Source organism: Macaca mulatta, chromosome 8 (genome assembly GCF_049350105.2).
Source record: "Macaca mulatta isolate MMU2019108-1 chromosome 8, T2T-MMU8v2.0, whole genome shotgun sequence".
Lineage (NCBI taxonomy): Eukaryota > Metazoa > Chordata > Mammalia > Primates > Cercopithecidae > Macaca > Macaca mulatta.
This window is the reverse complement of record NC_133413.1, coordinates 73,489,681-73,509,831: the sequence shown is the minus strand read 5'-3', so window position 1 is coordinate 73,509,831 and position 20,151 is coordinate 73,489,681. Positions and strand designations below refer to the sequence as shown.

Sequence of the window (20,151 nt, the reverse complement as noted above, 5' to 3'; positions counted from 1 at the left end):
CAGGCAGAAAATCAGTAAGAACGTAGTTGAACTCAACACAACCATCAACAGATGGATATAATTGACATGTATTGACTATTTCATCCAGCAACAGTAGAACATACATTCTTCTCAAGCTCACATGGAACATTCAGCAGGAAAGACCAAATTCTGGGCCATAAAACACACCTTAACACAATTTAAAGCATAAAAATCATACAATGTCTGCTCTCAGACCACAGTGGGATTAAACTAGAAATAAATCACAGAAAGATAGCTGGAAAATCTCCAAATACTTATAGATTAAGCAATATCCTTCTAAATAACATGAATCAAAGAAGAAGCCTCAAAGGAAATTTAAAAAATATTTTGAACTAAATGAAAATAAAAATAAAACAACAAAATTTGTGATATGCAGAGAAAGCACTGCTTAAAGAGAAATTTATAGCATTGAATACAAACATTACATAAAAGCAACATATAAAAGAAATAATCTAAGCTTCTACTTTAGGAAACTAGAAAAAGAAGAGCAATTTAAATCCAAAGTAAGTAGAAGAAAAGAAACAATAAAAATTAGGGCAAAAATCAATGAAATTGGAAACAAAATCAGTAGAGAAAATCAACAAATCATAAGTTTAAATAGAAAGCTGTTGAATAGAAATAAAAAAAAAATCAATAACATTGATACACCTGTAGCCAGGCTAAGAAAAAGAGGGAGAAGACACAAATTACTAATATCAAAACTGAAAGAGGGGATATCACTACACATCCATGGGCATCAAAAAGACAATAAAATAATATTGTAAACAAATTGGATAACCTAAATAAAACAGATCAATTCCTTGAAAGACATGTCTGCCAAAATTCACACAAGAAGAAATAGATAATTTAAACAGGGTTATATCTATTAAAGAAATGGAATCTATAATTAATCTTCCCAAACAGAAAGCAGCAAGCTCAAATGGGTTCACTGGTGAATTCTACTAAATATTTAAGGAAGAAATGATATAAATTCTTTAGTACTGATACAGGGGCTCATGCCTATAACCCCAGCACTTTGGGAGGCCAAGGTAGGCAGATCACTTGAGGTCGAGGGTTGAGACCAGCCTGACCAACATGGAGAAACCCCATCTCTACTAAAAATACAAAATTAGCTGGGCATGGTGGTGCATGTCTGTAATCCCAGCTACTCAGGAGGCTGAGGCAGGAGAATATTTTGAACCCGGGAGGCAGAAGTCGTGGTGAGCTGAGATTGCGCCATTGCACTCCATCCTGGGCAACAAGAGTGAAACTCCATCTCAAACTAAACTAAACTAAACTAAAATAAAAAAAAATTCTCTAAAATCTCTTCCAGAAAATAGAAGCAGAGGGTATGCTATTTAACTTGTTTTAGGAGGCCAGCATTATCCTAATACCAAAGCCAGACAAAGACATTACAAGAGAAGAAAACTGCAGGCCGTAGACACAAAAATCTTCAACAAAATATTAGTAAATTGAATTCAACAATGCATAAAAAGAGTTATGCATCATGACTAAGTGAGATTTATCCCAGTTATGCAAGGCTAGTTTACTATTCTAATATGAACTAATGTAATTCATCACATCAACACGCTAAAGAAGAAAAATCACAGGATCATAGGTACACAGAAAGCATTTGACAAAATCCAATACCCATTTATAATTACAAACTTTCAGCAAACTAGAAATGAGAAGAAACTAGAAATTGAGTACAAATATTAGAAAAAAGAAAGACCTAAAATTAATAATCTAAGTTCCAACTTTAGGAAACTAGATAAAGAAGGGGAATTTAAATCCAATGTAAGTAGAAGAAAAGAAATAATAAAAATTAGAGCAAAAATCAAAGAACTTGGAAACAAAATCAACTTGGTAAAAAACATCTACAGAAAACCTAGAGTTAACATCATATTTGATGACAGCCTAGAAGTTTTTCTGCTAAGATCAAGAACAAGGCAAGGATATTCCTCTTACCACTTCTATTCAACATTGTACTTAAATTCTTAGCTAATGTGATATGACAACAAAAGTAAATAAGAGGTATTAGGAACAGAGAAATAAAACTGTCTTTGTTCACAGATGACATGATCATCTATGTAGAAAATCTGAAAAAAAAAAAATAAACATAAAACTCCTGGAACTAATAAACAATGATTCCAAGGTTGCAGGATAAGAGGTTAACATACAAAAGTCTATCACTTTGCTATATACTAGAAAAGTATAACTGGCATTTGCAATTAAAAACACAATACCATTTACATTAGAACCCCATAAAATGAAATACTTAAGTATAAATCTAACAAAATATGCACAAGATATTTATGTGGAAAATTACAAAGCTCTGATGAAAGAACTCAAAAGACTAAATAATAGAAGACACACCTCCTGTTTATGAATAGAGAGACTCAATATCATCACCATGTCAGTCTTTCCCAACTTAATCTATAGATTCAACAAAATTCCAATCAAAGTCCCAGAAAGTTATCTTGTGGATGCCAACCAACCAAATCTAAAGTTTATGTGGAGAGGAAGAAGTCCTAGAATAGCCAACACTATATGAAGAAGAACAAAGTTGGCAGACTGTCACTACCAAACTTCAAGACTTAGTATAAAGCTTTAGTAATAAAGCAATACAGTAATAGAGAGAGTGGTATTGGCACAAAAATAGGCAAATAGTTCAATGGAACAGAATGGAGAGCCCAGAAACAGTCCCACACAAGTATAGTCAACAGATCTTTGACAAAGGAGCAAAGGTAACATAATGGAGCAAAGATAGTCTTTTAACAAATGATCGTGGAAAAATAGGACATCCATATGCAAAAAAATGAATACACTCCTTAAAATTAATTCAAAATGCATTATAGACTTAAATGTAAAACACAAAACTATAAAATTCCTTGAATATGTAAAAAAAAAAACCTAGGTGATCTTGGGTATGGCAATATCTTTTTAAATACAACACCAGGCTGGGCATGGTGGTTCACGCCTGTAATCCCAGCACTCTGGGAGACCGAGGTGGGCAGATCACTTAAGGCAAAGAACTGGAGACCAGCCTGGCCAATATGGTGAAACCCCATCTCTAATAAAAATACAAAAATTAGCCAGACATGGTGGTGGATGCCTGTAATCCTAGCTACTAGGGAGATTGAGGCAGGAGAATCACTGAACCCGGGAGGCGGAGGTTGCATTGAGCAGAGATCGCGTCATTGTCCTCCAGCCTGGGTGACAGAGCGAGCCTCCGTCTCAAAAAAACTAAAAAATTAAATAATAAATATATAAATACAACACCAAAAACATGTCCCATGAAAGAAATAATTTATAAACTGAACTTAATTAAAACTAAAATGTTCTGCTCTGAGACAGTTTCAAGAGAAGGAGAAGACAAGCCACACTTTGGGAGAAAACATTTGCAAAAGAAGTGTCTGATAAAGGACTGTTATCCTAAATATACAAACAATTCTTAAAACTCAGCTATAAGAAAAGGAATAACTCTATTAAAAATGGCTCAAAGGCCTGAATAGAAAGCTCACCAAACAAGATATACAGAGGTAAGTAGGCAAATATAAGATGCTCAACATCATATGTCACTAAGGAACTGGGTAAAGATGGGATACCACTACACACCTATTAGAATGGCTAAATTCCAAAAACACTGACAACAACAAATTCTGGTGAGGATGTATTGAGGATTCTGAGTTCAATAGAAACTTTAATTTATTCCTGGTGGGAATACAAAATGGTCCAGACGCTTCAGAAGACTGTTTGGCAGTTTCTTAGAAAACTAAACATATTCTTACCATATGATCCAGCAATCACGCCTTTTGGTATTCATGCAAAAGACTTTAAAACATATTTGTACAAAAATCTGAACAAGGATGTTTATAGCAACTTTATCTATAGTTGCTAAAATTTGGAAGCAACCAAGATGTCATTCATCAGGTGAATGGATAAACTGTGGTATATTCACAGTTATATTCACGAAATATTCAGTCTAAAAAGAAACTAGCTATCAAGACTATTCCTGGGTTCTCTATTCTATTCTATTGAGCTATTTGCTGTTTGTCTATTCTTTTTCCAATACCACACACCTTTTATCACTGTAGTTTTATGTCACATCTTGGAGTTGAGTAGTGAAAAGACATGGAGGAAACTTAAATGCACATTACTAAGTGAAAGGAGCCAGTCTAAAGAGGCTACATATTGATTTCAGCTACATAACATTCTGGAAAAGGCAAAAATATGAATATAGTAAAAGAATCGGTGATTGTCAGGGACTAGGGGGAGGAACAGATGAACAGGTGGAAGACAGGGGATTTTTAGGGCAATGAAACTATTCTGTATGATACTATAATGATGGATGGACATCATTATACGTTAGTCCAAATCCATAGAAGGTACATTGCCTAGAGTGAATCCTAATGTAAAATGCCAAAAGTGAACCCTGATGTAAAATGATGGGCTTTTAGTAAGGATGATGTTTGATGTATTACACTTGTAATAAATGTACCACTCTGATGCAGAATTTTTATTAATTAAAAATTTTATTTTTTTAGAGCAGTTTTAGGGTCACAGCGAAATTGAGAAGAAAGTACAGAAATTTCCATAAACCCCTTGGTATGGGATATTGATGGTGGGGAAAGCTGTGCGTATGTGGAGGGTGGGTATATGGCATGTAAAGTAAATATACAGAAATGATTTTCTATGTGCTTTTTAATCAAATTTAAAAATAACCATGTAGTTCCAGCACCTGTACCCTTGGCCATGCCCACCCTCCTCCAGTATTTAGTAGATTTTGGACTCTGCTAGTTGACAAGTAGGATAAAGTTATGTGGAGCAGGAATCTTCAATCTGGAGTCCCCATAGGGAAGATGCCTAAACCATCTATGTCCTGTGTTGTCTTTGTCATTAAACAGAGGAATCTGGAGGGGGAGGTAAGGGTGCACAAAGCCATAAGGAAATCTTTAAAAATTCCATTTTTTAAGGGAAATAGATCAATCTACTTAAAGTGTGCAGTTTTGAAGAAATCTTCTCAATTTAACTGTGGTCCTCTATCTCTTCTCATCCCACACTTTGTTGTAAAAAAATGTAAGCCCCTTCACTTCATGCTAAGTTTTGGGCCCAGACCTGGCAGGAGGATGGGATGCTAGGTTTTAAATAAATCTTTTTGCCGTGTAGGTAACTGTGGCACTTTCGAGAAAGGATCTGTCTTCTGTTAAGTCATCTGATTGGAGGCATTGGATGATATCAAACACCTGTGTGAATTCAGTGCCCTGGCTTCACTGAGAGATGGGTTTGGCATGGTGGTAAAGTGTCCAGACAGCCTGGAGTCCTATCCCAGTGTTACCGCTTATTACATGTGTTTCCTTGGCCAAGTTTTTCCCTCTCTCTGCCTGTTTGTTTCCACCTCTACAAAGTAAGATCAATAATAATTATAACACCTAACTCATGCATGAACTTTATGTTTAGATTAAATGAATTATAAATAAATTGGTTAATGTCTGGCATGGGGTATTACACACTCATCTTAATGTAGGGACTGGCAATCTCTGACTTGGAGGAGGCTGTAAAATTTAAGCAGCTTCTGCCACTTCTTCATTGCTTCCTAATAAGGTGATCTCAGAAGATGGACCCAAGGCTAAGGGCAGCCTAACATGGAGGACTTGGAATGGAGGCACTAAAGGTATGAATGCAGACACGCACAAGACTATGGCCAGTTGAGGGGATGGGAGTCAGGTTCTGAGTCCTTGGCTGCAACTCTCTTCAGACACTGCAATACATTCTCTGTGTATGAGATTGCAATCCTCTGGGGGATGGATTTGATCTGAAACCAAAATGTACTGCCATGAAAGGCTGCTGACCTTCCTGGGGAACAGTCCCTCTGTTAGGTGGGAGCATGGGCCAAAGCAGACAGGATGGGGCTATTCACAGGGGCAACCAAGCTCCCTCATTTGGACCCACCCATAGACAGCTGTGCTCCTTGATGCCTCCTATTCAACAAAAATACAACAGCATAATGCAACAACAAAAACACAGCAGTATAACATAGCAGCAACAAAAACACAACAGCAGAACACAACAGTGTATCTCTCTTAGGGAGTAGAGGTATTTACCGAGGGTCAGAGTTGTTGAGGTGCTTCAGTGATTAATGTGTTTGCCAGTGGCCACCAGCAGGACTCTTCTGTCATAGCAGCAAAATTACATACTTATGTTTTGCTTTCTCTGAGGGGACATAGTAATTGATAAGAAAAGGATTATTTGATTCAGTGGAGTATGGTCTTCATTGGGATTTTGTAAAAGGTTGAATTCTTCTTCAGAAAAAAAATTTAGAATTGTCAAAGCAATATACTCTATTCAAACATCTAATCTACATATTTCCCTACTAAAAAATCCTCTTAGTATTCTAAAACATCTGAAGAAAATGAGAAGATTGAAACAAAACAAAGTATTGCACATATTTGATTATTGGCTGAAATGCAAAGTCCCGTGTTTGAGCTCTTTGTGTGTTGTTTTTTTTTTTTTTTTTTTGAGATGGAGTTTCACTCTTGTTGCCCAGGCTGGAGTGCAATGGCACAATCTCTGCTCACCACAGCCTCTGCCTCTCGGGTTCAAGTGATTCTCCTGCCTCAGCCTCCTGAGTAGCTGGGATTACAGGCATGTGCCACCATGCCCGGCTAATTTTGTGTTTTTAGTAGAGACAAGGTTTCTTCATGTTGGTCAGGCTGGTCTCGAACTCCTAACTTCAGGTGATCCGCCCGCCTCGGCCTCCCAAAGCGCTGGGATCACAGGCATAAGCCACTGCGCCTGGCCTGATCTCTTTGTATCTTTCTCTTTGTTGATACTGTCATTTCATATGAAAATAAGTCATCCATTTATTCATTAGGAAAATGCAGGAAACTGTGTTGTGAATATAAAAATATCAGATTTGAGTAGGACTGCATAACTTACAATTTTAGCATTACAAATTTCAACCAGGAAATGAGGTGCCTGACTCCAGGTCAAGATCCTATGTGTGATCTTTCATGTCAAACCATAGGAGGTTTCAAAGTCGTTATCTGGCAGGCTCATGGGGGAAGCTGCCCTCCCCACATCAGCTAGTGCACTGCTGTCCCTGAAGGGAAGTGCAGTCAAGGACTCAGATCCTGACCCCCACTCCCCTCAACTCTACAGCTGACCCTGTTTTGTGTATCTGCATTTCTACCTTAAGTGCCTCCATTCCGAGGCCTCCTAATTGGGCTGCCCCTAGCTTTGGGTGCATCTGCTGAGACCACCTTATTGGAGGAGACTTGAAGACAATTTTCTTAACTTTGAATGGGTATTTTGTATTTTTTTCACTACTAGTCCTTTCCTCTTCCTCTCTGGGTCCATAAGATAGGAGGAGCCTTTGGTTCAGAGTTCCTTTGGCAGTGAGACCATCCTGGCCATGTGCAACACTGTGGGAGCTGGCACCTTCATCCTGGCCTGCACTACAACAAGGAATAAAGGATTGCTGGTTACTTTCAGTTTGGTGCTTCCTAATTGACCCCTTTGATGCAGGGGAGCTTGGCTTTCACTCTTTCTCTCTCCCTCGCCTTTTTTTTTTGAGAGTTAAAAACCCCAAACTTTTATTGAAGATTTTTTTCTTTATTTCTTCTAAACAAACAAACAAACAAACAAACAAACACGGGACACATGTGCAGAATGTGCAGGTTTGTTACATAGATACACGTGTGTCATGATGGTTTGCTGCACCTATTGACCCATCCTCTAAGTTCCCTCCCCTCAACCCCCACCCCCAAAAAGCCCCTGTTGTGTTGTTACCCTCTCTGTGTCCATGAGTTCTCAATGTTCAACTCACACTTATGAGTGAGAACATGGGGTGTTCGGTTTTCTGTTCCTGAGTTAGTTTGCTGAGGCTGATGAGTTCCAGCTCAGTCCTGCAAAGGACATGCAAAGGACATGATCTCATTCCTTTTTATGGCTGCATAGCATCCTATGGTATATATTTACCACGTTTTCTTTATCCAGTCTATCATCAATGGGCATTTGGTTTGTTTCCATGTCTTTGCTATTGTAAATAGTGCTGCAATAAACATACATGTGCATGTGTCTTTATAGTAGAATGACTTATATTATTTTGGGTATATACCCAGTAATGGGATTGCTGGGTCAAATGGTATTTCTGATTCTAGAGCATTGAGGAATCACCACATTGTCTTCTACAATGGTTGAACTAATTTACATTCCCACCAAGAGGGTAAAAACGTTCCTACTCCTCCACACCCTCACCGGCATCTATTGTTTCCTGACTTTTTGAAAATAACCATTCTGACTGGTGTGAGATGGTGTCTCACTGTGGTTTTGATTTGCATTTTTCTGATGATCAATGATGTTGAGGTTGTATTTATGTGGTTTTTGGCTGCATAAATGTCTTCTTTTTAGAAGTGTCTGTTCATATCTTTTGCCCATTTTTTGATGGGGTTGTTTATTTTTTTTCTTGTAAATATGTTTAAGTTCCTTGTAAATTCTGGATATTAGACCCTTGTCAGATGGGTAGGTTGCAAAAATTTTCTCCCATTCTGTGGCTTGCCTGTTCACTCTAATGCTAGTTTCTTTTGCTGTACATTAGCTCTTTAGTTTAATTAGATCCCATTTGTCAATTTTGGCTTTTGTTGCAATTGCTTTTGGTGTTTTCGTCATGAAATCTTTTCCCATTCCTATGTCCTGAATGGTATTGCCTAGACTTTCTTCCAGGGTTTTTATGGTTTTGAGCTTTACATTTAAGTCTTTAAACCATCTTGAGATAATTTTTGCATAAGATGTAAGGGAGGGGTCCAGTTTCAGTTTTCTACATATGGCTAGTCTGTTTTCCAAGCAGCATTTACTGAATAGGAGGAGATCCTTTCCCCATTGCTTGTTTTTGTCAAGTCTGTCAAAGATCAGATGGTTGTAGATTTGCGTTGTTATTTCTGAGGTCTCTGTTCTGCTCCGTTGGCCTATATGTCTGTTTTGGTACCAGTACTATGATGCTTCGGTTTCTGCAGCCTTGTACTATAGTTCAAAGTCAGGTAGAATGATGCTTCCAGCTTTGTTCTTTTTGCTGAGGATTGTCTTGACTATACGAGGTGTTTGATTCCATATTAAATTTAAAATAGGTTTGTTTTTTTTTTTCTAATTCTGTGAAGAATGTCAATGGTTGTTTGATGGGAATAGCGTTGAATCTATAGATTACTTTGGGTAATATGGCCATTTTCAAGATATTGATTTCTCCTATCCATGAGGATGGAATGTTTTTTCATTTGTTTGTTTCCTCTCTTATTTCCTCGAGCCGTGGTTTGTAGTTCTCCTTGAGGAGGTCCTTCACATGCCTTGTCAGCTGTAGTCCTAGGTATTTTATTCTCTTTGTAGCCATTGTGAATGGGAGTTCACTCATGATTTGGCTCTCTGCTTGCCTATTATTCATGTATAGGAATGCTTGTGATTTTTGCACATTGGTTTTGTATCCTGAGACTTTGTTGAAGTTGCTTATCAGTTCAAGGAGTTTTTAGGCTGAGATGATGGGGTTTTCTAAATATAAAATCATGTTGTCTGCAAACAGAGACAACCTGACTTCCTTTCTTCCTATTAGATTATGCTTTATTTCTTTCTCTTGCCTGATTGCCCTGGCCAGAACTTCCAATACTATGTTGAATAGGAGTGATGAGAGAGGGCATCCTTGTCTTGTGCTGGTTTTCAAAGGGAATGCTTCCAGCTTTTGTCCATTCAATATGATATTGTCTGTGCGTTTGTTATAAATAGCTCTAATTATTTTGAGATATATTCTATCAGTACCTAGTTTATTGAGAGTTTTTACCATGAAGTGATGTTGAATTTTATCAAAGGACTTTTCTGCATCTATTGAGATAATCATGTGTTTTTTGCCTTTGGTTCTGTTTATGTGATGGATTACGTTTATTGATTTGCATATGTTCAACCAACCTTGCATCCCAGGGATGAAGCCAACTTCATGGTGTTGGATACGTTTTTTAATGTGCTGCTGGATTCAGTTTGCCAGTATTTTATTGAGGATTTTTGCATTGACGTTCATCAGGGATATTTGCCTGAAGTTTTCCTTTTTTGATGTGTCTCTTCCCTGTTTTGGTATCAGGATGATGCTGGCTTCATAAAATGATTTAGGGAGGAGTCCCTCCTTTTCAATTGTTTAGAATAGTTTCAGAAGGAACAGTACCAGCTCCCTTTTATATTTCTGGTAGAATTCAGCTGTGAATCCTTCTGGTCCTGGGATTTTTTTGGTTGGTAGGCTATTAATTACTGCTTCAATTTCAGAGCTTGTTATTGGTCTATTCAGGGATTCAACTTTTTCCTGGTTTAGTCTTGGTAGGGTGTATGCGTCCAGGAATCTATCATTTCTTCTAGATTGTCTAGTTTGTTTGCATAGACGTGTTTATAATATTATCTGATGGTAGTTTATATTTCTTTGGGGTCAGTGGTGAAATCCTCTTTATCATTTTTTATTGTGTCTATTTGATTCTTCTCTTTCTTCTTTATTAGTCTAGCTAGTGGCTTATCTATTTTGTTAGATTTTTCAAAAAAACACCTCCTGGGTTCGTTGATTTTTTTGGAGGGTTTTTCGTGTCTCTATCTCCTTCAATTCTTCTCTGATCTTAGTTATTTATTGTCTTCTGCTAGCTTTTGGTTTTGTTTGCTCTTGCCTCACTAGCTCTTTTAGTTGTGATGTCTGGGTGTCAATCTGAGATATTTCTACCTTTCTGATGTGGGCATTTAGTGCTATAAATTTCCCTGTTAACACTGCTTTAGCTGTAACCCAGAGCTTCTGGTATATTGTCTTTTTGTTCTCGTTCATGTCAAAGAACTTCTTGATGTCTGCCTTAATTTCATTATTTACCCAGGAGTCATTCAGGAGCAGGTTGTTCAGTTTCCATGTAATTGTGTGGTTTTGAGTAAGTTTCTTATTCCTGAGTTCTAATTTGATTACACTGTGGTCTGAGATCCTGTTATGATTTCGGTTTCTTTACATTTCGTGAGGAGTGTTTTACTTCCAATTATATGGTCAATTTTAGAATAAGTGCCATGTGGCACTGAGAAGAATGTATATTCTGTTGTTTTGGGGTACAGCGTTCTGAGATATCTACTAGATCCACTTGATCCAGAGCTGAGTTCAAGTCCCGAATGTCTTTGTTAATTTTCTGTCTCTTTGATCTAATACTGACAGTGGGGTGTCAAAATCTCCCAATATTATAGTGTGGGAGTCTAAGTCTCTTTGTAGGTCCCTAAGAACTTGTTTTGTGAATCTGGGTGCTTCTTTATTGGGTGCGTGTATATTTAGAATAGTTAGCTCTTCTTGTTGAATTGTTCCCTTTACCATTATGTAATGCCCTTCCTTGTCTTTTTTGGTCTTTGTTGCTTTAAAGTCTGTTTTGTCAGAGACTATGATTGCAATTTCTGCTTTTTTGCTTTCCATTTGCTTAGCAACTTTTCCTCCATCTCTTTATTTTGAGCCTATGTGTGTCAGCACACAGGATGGGTCTTCTGAATACAACACACCAATTGATCTTAACTCCTTATCCAATTTGCCAGTCTGCGTCTTTTACATTTAAGGTTAGTATTGTTATGTGTGAATTTGATCCTGTCATCATGATGCTATTTAGTTATTTTGTACATGAGTTGATGCAGTTTCTTCAAAGTGTCATTGATCTTCATATTTTGGTATGTTTTTGCAGTGGCTGGTACCAGTTTTTCCTTTCCCTATTTAGTGCTTTCAGGAGCTCTTGCAGAGCAGGCCTGGTGGTAATGAAATCTCTCAGCATTTGCTTGTCTGTAAAGGATTTTATTTCTCCTTTGCTTATGAAACTTAATTTGGCTGGATATGAAATTCTGAGTTGAAAATTCTTTTCACTTTCTCTTGACTGAGGGCATATGTGGACTTACTCCTTACCCTCTGAGAAATAGCCCTTCTGTTCACAATGCCATTTGGCAGAGTTGTGTCTTTCTTATTCATTTAAAAAAACAAAATTACACAGTGGTAACACAATGCTTAAAAACTGCAGTGAGGTCTAGTAATGCTTGGGCAGGAGGGGACCTGAACAGTGAGTCCAGTTGGATGCCCCTGCATTTGCACTTTCAGCCGTACTGCTGTGAGGAGACCTCAGCTGTTGTGCATGAGCTTTACATACCCTAGATGTCACTGGGATCTCCTTATCTCTCAGAAGTTTAGAATACTTGGCTCAAAATGAATACTAGTCCTAAGTACTCCCCAAGACTTCAGCAAATTCCTTGCACTAATGTCACCACAGAGTTCTTTGTCCTGAGTTTGCAGATACAAATATGCTCTAGTCATTCATTGCTAAACAATAGGCATACCTTCTGACAATGGCATCATCAGGTGATTTTCGCTGTGTAGGCAACATGAAGTGTACTTACACAAAACTAGATGGTGTCACCAACTATACACCTAGGCTATATGGCATAAGCTATTTCTTCTAGGCTACAAGCGTGTACAGCAAGTTACTGTACTGAATACTGTAGGCAGATGGAGCACAATGGTAAGTATTTGTGTATCAAAACTTATCTAAACATAGAAAAGTGAAATACAGCAGTATAATATCATGGAACCACCATTGCATATGTGGTTTGTCATTAACCAAAATGTCCTTATGCAATGCATGACTATGTTTTAAATTCCTATGTGGATTCCACTTATATTTTTTGAAAGTTAAGTATTATTAATTTCCCTTCTAAATTAATTTGCCTCCCTAAATAAAGCATAGCTGAGGTATTCTAGATTGGTTAGATCTCTGATTCCTCATCATTTCCCACAAGTAAACTGGTGAAAATGGCAATTTTACTGAAGATATGAAAAGTTAAGGGAGGGATTCTATAGGCACGTTCTCCCACCTTCAACTGTTTCATGGTCTGCTTCCTTCCCAAAGCCCAAAGTCCTCTCCTGCCACATTATCCCTTGGACTTGGCCCCTAGAAGGGCATCCCATGCCCTGACTTCAGCTGTTTGCAGCCCCCCTGCAGTTATAAAATGAATAAGCTCTGGAGACCTAATGTATAGCATGTTGACTACAGTTAATATTGTCCATTTGAAATTTGCCAAGAGAGTAGATCTTAAGTGTTCTCATCACACACACACACACTAATGGTAACTATGTGAGGGAATGGATTTTTTTTTTTTTTTTTTTTTTTTTTTGACAGAGTCTTGCTCTGTTACCCAGGCTGGAGTGCAGTGGCATGATCTTGGCCCACTGCAACCTCTACCTCCTGGGTTCAAACAATTCTCCTGCCTCAGCCTCCTGAATAGCTGGGGTTACAGGTGCACACCACCATGTCTGGCTAAAATTTTGTATTTTTAGTAGAGTTGGGATTTCACCATGTTGGCCAGGCTGGTCTCAAACTCTTGACCTCAGGTGATCCACCTGCTTTGGCCTCCCAAAGTGCTGGAGTTACAGTTCTGAGCCACTGCACCTGGCCTAGATGTGTTAATAGCTTAAGTGTGCCAGTCATTTCATAGTGTGTACATATATCAAAACATCACATTGTAACCTTGAATATATACAATTTTTGTTTGTCAATGTTATCTCAATAAGGTTGAAAAAGTCAGTCTGAGTCCGGTTTTCCTAATATGATCTTTGTTGTGCTAAAGAAGAGAAATCTAAAACTTTTTCCTTGAACTACTTTTCCAAAGCTAAACAGTAAGAGTAAATGGCTTCATTTAGTGATTTCCATTCTTTCTCATCTCTAATGCACATCTATTTCTTTAAAAGTCCTTGTATTACCCAGAGTTCTCCAGAGGGACGGACCCAATAGGATAAATGTATATACAAAAGAGAGTTTATTAGGGAGACTTGGCTCACACGATTATAAGGCAAAGTCCCACAATAGGTCATCTGCAAGCTGGTGAAGAAGAGAAGCCTGGAGTGGCTCAGTCCACATCCAAAAGCCTCAAAGAAAGGGGGCTGGGGCCGGGGTGGTGGCTCACACCTGTAATCCCAGCACTTTGGGAGGCTGAGGCGGGTAGATCACGAGGTCAGGAAATCGAGACCATCCTGGCTAAGACAGTGAAACCCCGTCTCTACTAAAAATACAAAAAAATTAGCTGGGCATGGTGGCAGGTGCCTGCAATCCCAGCCACTTGGGAGGCTGAGGCAGGAGAATGGCAGAATGGCATGAACCCGGGAGGCGAGCTTGCAGTGACCGAGATCGTGCCACTGCACTCCAGCCTGGGTGACAGAGAGAAACGCTGTCTCCAAAAAAAAAGAGGGCTGACAGTGCCGAGGCAAGTCCTGGGAGCCCCATCTACCCCAGCAAGGGGCCGCTGGTACAAGTAGACCCAGACCCAAGAAGCTGCTTCTCTGCCTTTTTCTGCCTGCTTTGCTTTAGCTGCACTGAGAGCCGATTTGATGCAGTCCACTGAGTTGATTTCTCTGATTAGATGTCATTAATTTTCCTTCTAAACTAATTTGCCTATTGGAGAAACATCTCCATAAAATAATTTTCTTTTCTCTTAATATTTCATCTTTCAAATATTTTAAAAGAAAACTAACACAGGAACAGAAAACCAAACACTGCATGTTCTCACTCATAAGTGGGAGTTGAACAATGAGAACACATGGACACAGGGAGGGAAACATGACACACCTGCGCATGTCAGGGAGGGGGGTGAGGGGTAAGGGGAGGGAGAGCATTAGGACAAATACCTAATGCATGCGGGGCTTAAAACCTAGATGAGGGGGTTGATAGGTGCAGGAAACCACCATGGCACATGCATACCTGTATAACAAACCTGCACGTTCAGCACATCTATTCCAGAAGTTAAAGTAAAATCTATTTTAAAAAGTTACAAATGCCTTTTCTTTAGAATCACCATTTCTTTTCCACAGCATTCTTTGCTGAGGTCATTTCAGACAACATGCCAACAAAGGCACACCCCACTCTCTTATTCTGCGTATCAGGTCCATTCCCATCAATAGAGGTCTACTGTCGGAAGAAAACTACAGGGGCAAGGAGAAAAGATCTAATCCTTCTTTTTTTTTCCTTTTCTCCTGTCTCCACTGTGAGCGGAGAGAAAGGCCTGAATGCTAATTCAGAAGTCTTCATCCTGCTGTAGATCCATCACTTGCTGTCTATCGGCAGGTTGTCGAAATACTAGGCATGATGTTCTCATAAGGCAGGGCCTCCGATGACAGCCCTTCCAGTCCACACTCATGCCAGTATTTAGAAACTGAGCTTATCAGCGTTTATAAATGTTGAATGCATGCAGTTTTCCCTCACTAAGTTTTTCAGGATATGAGAATTGAGTAATGGTGTTCAAAAGTAAGCATTCACATGCATGATAATGCTGGCATTATCACAACAGGGTCCCAAAGCAACGGGCAAACTGTTCAGTACACTGGATGAATCAAAGTTACAGCACCACGGGTATCATCATTATTTTATGTCTGAAGTTGAACCAGGTCGAGGGTTAATCCAAGCAAAAATTCTCCTTTGTCTAAAACTTCTTGCTACTTCAAGTATAAATTGTTTCTGCCTGAATTATTCAGATAAATGCCTCCTTGGTCCATTTCCTTTTGCTAGCACAGTCCTAATTTATAACAGAAGCAAATACCAGGTCACAAGGAATAAAAAAATGGAAAAGAACTAAGAATAAAGAAGAAAACATGAAAAGAAAAAGAAATACTCTATATCATCAGTATGATGAAATGATTTTTGCTTTCATTAAAGTTTAAAGTTCTTATGCCTCACCACAGAGGCTTATTTAAAGCTGTTGTAAAGCTCAAGTGTTCATAATTTGATTTTTTATTCTGGTGAGAACATCTGCTTCCTTTTCTAACAATCATACTTCTCTTTCTTTTCCTTTAAAGATGTTTTTCAAACTCCAAACACCCTGGTCTCTTAATGCATTCTAGTCAGATCCAGTACATTCTTTGCAGAATGACATGGGAATCTTGAACAAGGTTTCCTGTCAGTTTAATGATTCAGTTGTTGATTTGCTGATATGTTTTAAAGCCATTTATTCTTACACAGCTACATGTACTACGTTGCTCTGTGCATGTATTTGTGAATATATGTATAGATTTTCAGGGTAAATATACTCATACACATAAAACCAAGGGATTTATTTCATTTTGGAACATGGTTTGATCAAAGAGAAGCTTTTTATTCTTTGTTTTTAGACTGCTAGTGAAGGGTAGTTATGAAAATGTCATGTGCTGCTTTAAATATCTCGGTTAAATGCTAGGCTATTGTATTCATCATTATCAGCTAATGTTTCTGCTACCGGGCAGTGCGTTTTAGTATGAAATTTATTGTGGAACCTCACTATTCCCATCCTCTGAGTTGACTGTGTAGTCACAGTCTTGCTGAGAAGAGAGCAGACATGGATTAGTGGAGGCTTTTGGTTCCTCTTGCATAAGTCTTTTGAACTATGACAGATATTGGTCAATCAATTCTCAATTCTCTCCTCCTGTCTTCCATTTTTTTTTTTTTTTTTGCTGGACTTGCTGGTGTGTCTTTTTTTTGGTTTCATTCCTGGTACATGTATCAGTAAAAATAATTACAGTGAATATCATGTATTGATTATACACTGTGCTAAGGCACTATGTTGAGGGCTTTATACATGATTTCATTCAATCCTTAAAACAGTCTTATGAAGAAGTTACTACTATTTTCAATTTATAAAGAAGAAATTGAGACATGGGAAGATTAATGAAATTGCCTGATATGATGTCAAAGTGAAATGTCAGAATTGTAACCCAGGTGCGTATGACTCTAAAGTCATGTTTTAATCATTCGGGTGTTCTGCCTGCTTGAAAACAAAAAAAATAGAGAGCCTATGGTTACTCTCTCTTTACTCTTTTCTTTTCTTTTTTTTTTTTTTTTTTTTTTTTTTCCTGGAAACAAAACAAAACAAAACTATTTATTTATTTATTTATTTATTTATTTATTTATTTATTTATTTTTAAGACGGAGTCTCTCTGTGTCGCCCAGGCTGGAGCGCAGTGGCGCGATCTCGGCTCACTGCAGGCTCCACTTCCCGGGTTCACGCCATTCTCCTGCCTCAGCCTCACCAAGTAGCTGGGACTACAGGTGCCCACCACCACGCCTGGCTAAGTTTTTGTATTTATAGTAGAGATGGGGTTTCACCATGTTAGTCAGGATGGTCTCGCTCTCCTAGTCTCATGATACACCGCCTCGGCCTTCCAAAATACTGGGATTACAGGTATGAGCCACCACACCCGGCCAACACTTTAATTTTTAAGACAACTGCAAGCACCTCAAAAATGGATTATTGTTACAACACTTGTTAGCTTTTCACAATCTAGTTATTGCAAAGGCACATGAATAAATGTTAATGGACAAAGTAAAAAAATGAGGCACCTTAATGTATGTAAAATTTAAAATAAAAAGACATTCAATCCACTGACTTCTAAAAGAGGCTAAATATACCTCTATGTATTACATTCTAAAAATGCATTGCCTACTGTGGTTTGTGTCTTGGATTCTACAATTAATTTTAAGGAAATGCATAAACAAAACTGTGCAACCTGCAAAGGGAAAATAATTTTCTCAACGTCATTTCATGGAAAGACAATAAAAAAGCTACTAAAATTTGTTGTAGCCACACATAAAGCTACCTATGGAATGAATGTGATCACTGTTACCTTTGAGCTGTGAGGAGTATTCTGCCCATTGCACTGCAAATTGTATATATCATACCTTGTGTTCTAGACAAGCATGATCATGTTTTTCCAAAAATATATGTATTTTTTAATTCCACACAATGAACACGCTTCTCTTTTCATATTTAATCTATGTAGAGCTTAACTTACAGTGCCCAGAGGAGGCAATATGATATGGTACTAAGTCTTTACATTTTACATTTTTCTTTAAAAATACTTTTAAAAATATGCAAAAATACAAATGGGACTGCTAAATTATAATGCATATTTTAGAATGAGAAGCATATCTTTTCTTCCTTTAAAGTGCCATATAGAGAATGGTATCTTACAACCTGGAGTCACCAGTGAAATAAAAGAGGACACAAACAAATGGAAGAACATACCATGCTCATGGATAGGAAGAATCAATATCGTGAAAATGGCCATACTGCCCAAGGTTATTTATAGATTCAATGCCATCCCCATCAAGCTACCAACGAGTTTCTTCACAGAATTGGAAAAAACTGCTTTAAAGTTCATATGGAACCAAAAAAGAGCCCGCATCTCCAAGACAATCCTAAGTCAAAAGAACAAAGCTGGAGGCATCACGCTACCTGACTTCAAACTATACTACAAGGCTACAGTAACCAAAACAGCATGGTACTGGTACCAAAACAGAGATATAGACCAATGGAACAGAACAGAGTCCTCAGAAATAATACCACACATCTACAGCCATCTGATCTTTGACAAACCTGAGAGAAACAAGAAATGGGGAAAGGATTCCCTATTTAATAAACGGTGCTGGGAAAATTGGCTAGCCATAAGTAGAAAGCTGAAACTGGATCCTTTCCTTACTCCTTATACAAAAATTAATTCCAGATGGATTAGAGACTTAAATGTTAGACCTAATACCATAAAAAACCCTAGAGGAAAACCTAGGTAGTACCATTCAGGACATAGGCATGGGCAAAGACTTCATGTCTAAAACACCAAAAGCAACGGCAGCAAAAGCCAAAATTGACAAATGGGATCTCATTAAACTAAAGAGCTTCTGCACAGCAAAAGAAACTACCATCAGAGTGAACAGGCAACCTACAGAATGGGAGAAAATTTTTACAATCTACTCATCTGACCAAGGGCTAATATCCAGAACCTACAAAGAACTCAAACAAATTTACAAGAAAAAAACAAACAACCCCATCAAAAAGTGGGCAAAGGATATGAACAGACATTTCTCAAAAGAAGACATTCATACAGCCAACAGACACATGAAAAAATGCTCATCATCACTGGTCATCAGAGAAATGCAAATCAAAACCACAATGAGATACCATCTCACACCAGTTAGAATGGCAATCATTAAAAAGTCAGGAAACAACAGGTGATGGAGAGGATGTGGAGAAATAGGAACACTTTTACACTGTTGGTGGGATTGTAAACTAGTTCAACCATTATGGAAAACAGTGTGGCAATTCCTCAAGGATCTAGAACTAGATGTACCATATGACCCAGCCATCCCATTACTGGGTATATACCCAAAGGATTATAAATCATGCTGCTATAAAGACACATGCACATGTATGTTTATTGCGGCACTATTCACAATAGCAAAGACTTGGAATCAACCCAAATGTCCATCAGTGACAGACTGGATTAAGAAAATGTGGCACATATACACCATGGAATACTATGCAGCCATAAAAAAGGATGAGTTTGTGTCCTTTGTAGGGACATGGATGCAGCTGGAAACCATCATTCTTAGCAAACTATCACAAGAACAGAAAACCAAACACCGCATGTTCTCACTCATAGGTGGGAACTGAACAATGAGATTGCTTGGACTTGGGAAGGGGAACATCACACACCGGGGCCTATCATGGGGAGGGGAGAGGGGGGAGGGGGGAGGGATTGCATTGGGAGTTATACCTGATGTAAATGACCAGTTGATGGGTGCTGACGAGTTGATGGATGCAGCACAGCAACATGGCACAAGTATACATATATAACAAACCTGCATGTTATGCACATGTACCCTAGAACTTAAAGTATAATAATAATAAAAAATAAAAAAAAAACAACAACAAAAAACAGAAAAGAAAAAAAAAACCCCGGAGTCACTTTGTTTAAAATCAAATACGAAAGGACTGTTATGGAATGAAAAGTTTGCACAACTCCTTGGAGCAGTTAAAGTCGGCTATGTGACGTAGGCTACATAGCACTCAAGATTTGGTAGCTTTTTTGAAATTTGAGCCCCCCTCCCATGTTTAATGGAAAGTAACATTTACAGGGTGTGATTACACTTATACTATAATACAGGAATGATGTCCCTTTGCCAGAAGATAACATTGCACATTTCCTTGCCATTTCTTGGTTCCAACTTGATAATTTTTTAAGATTGTAAATTATATAGTATTCAGCTAAATTTTTTTTTTCATGGTTACAAACCATGCCAAAACACAAAGGGGAAAGTATTTCTCATTAAAACACACACACAC

At 38.1% G+C, this 20,151-nt stretch overlaps 1 protein-coding gene across 4 annotated transcripts in view; it reads right to left on the bottom strand.

Annotated features, from left to right (window-relative positions):
- The window catches only part of NKAIN3 (sodium/potassium transporting ATPase interacting 3), a 731,409-nt gene that overhangs the window by 119,047 nt on the left and 592,211 nt on the right, over nt 1–20,151 (bottom strand). The gene's annotated exons all lie outside the window — the stretch shown is intronic.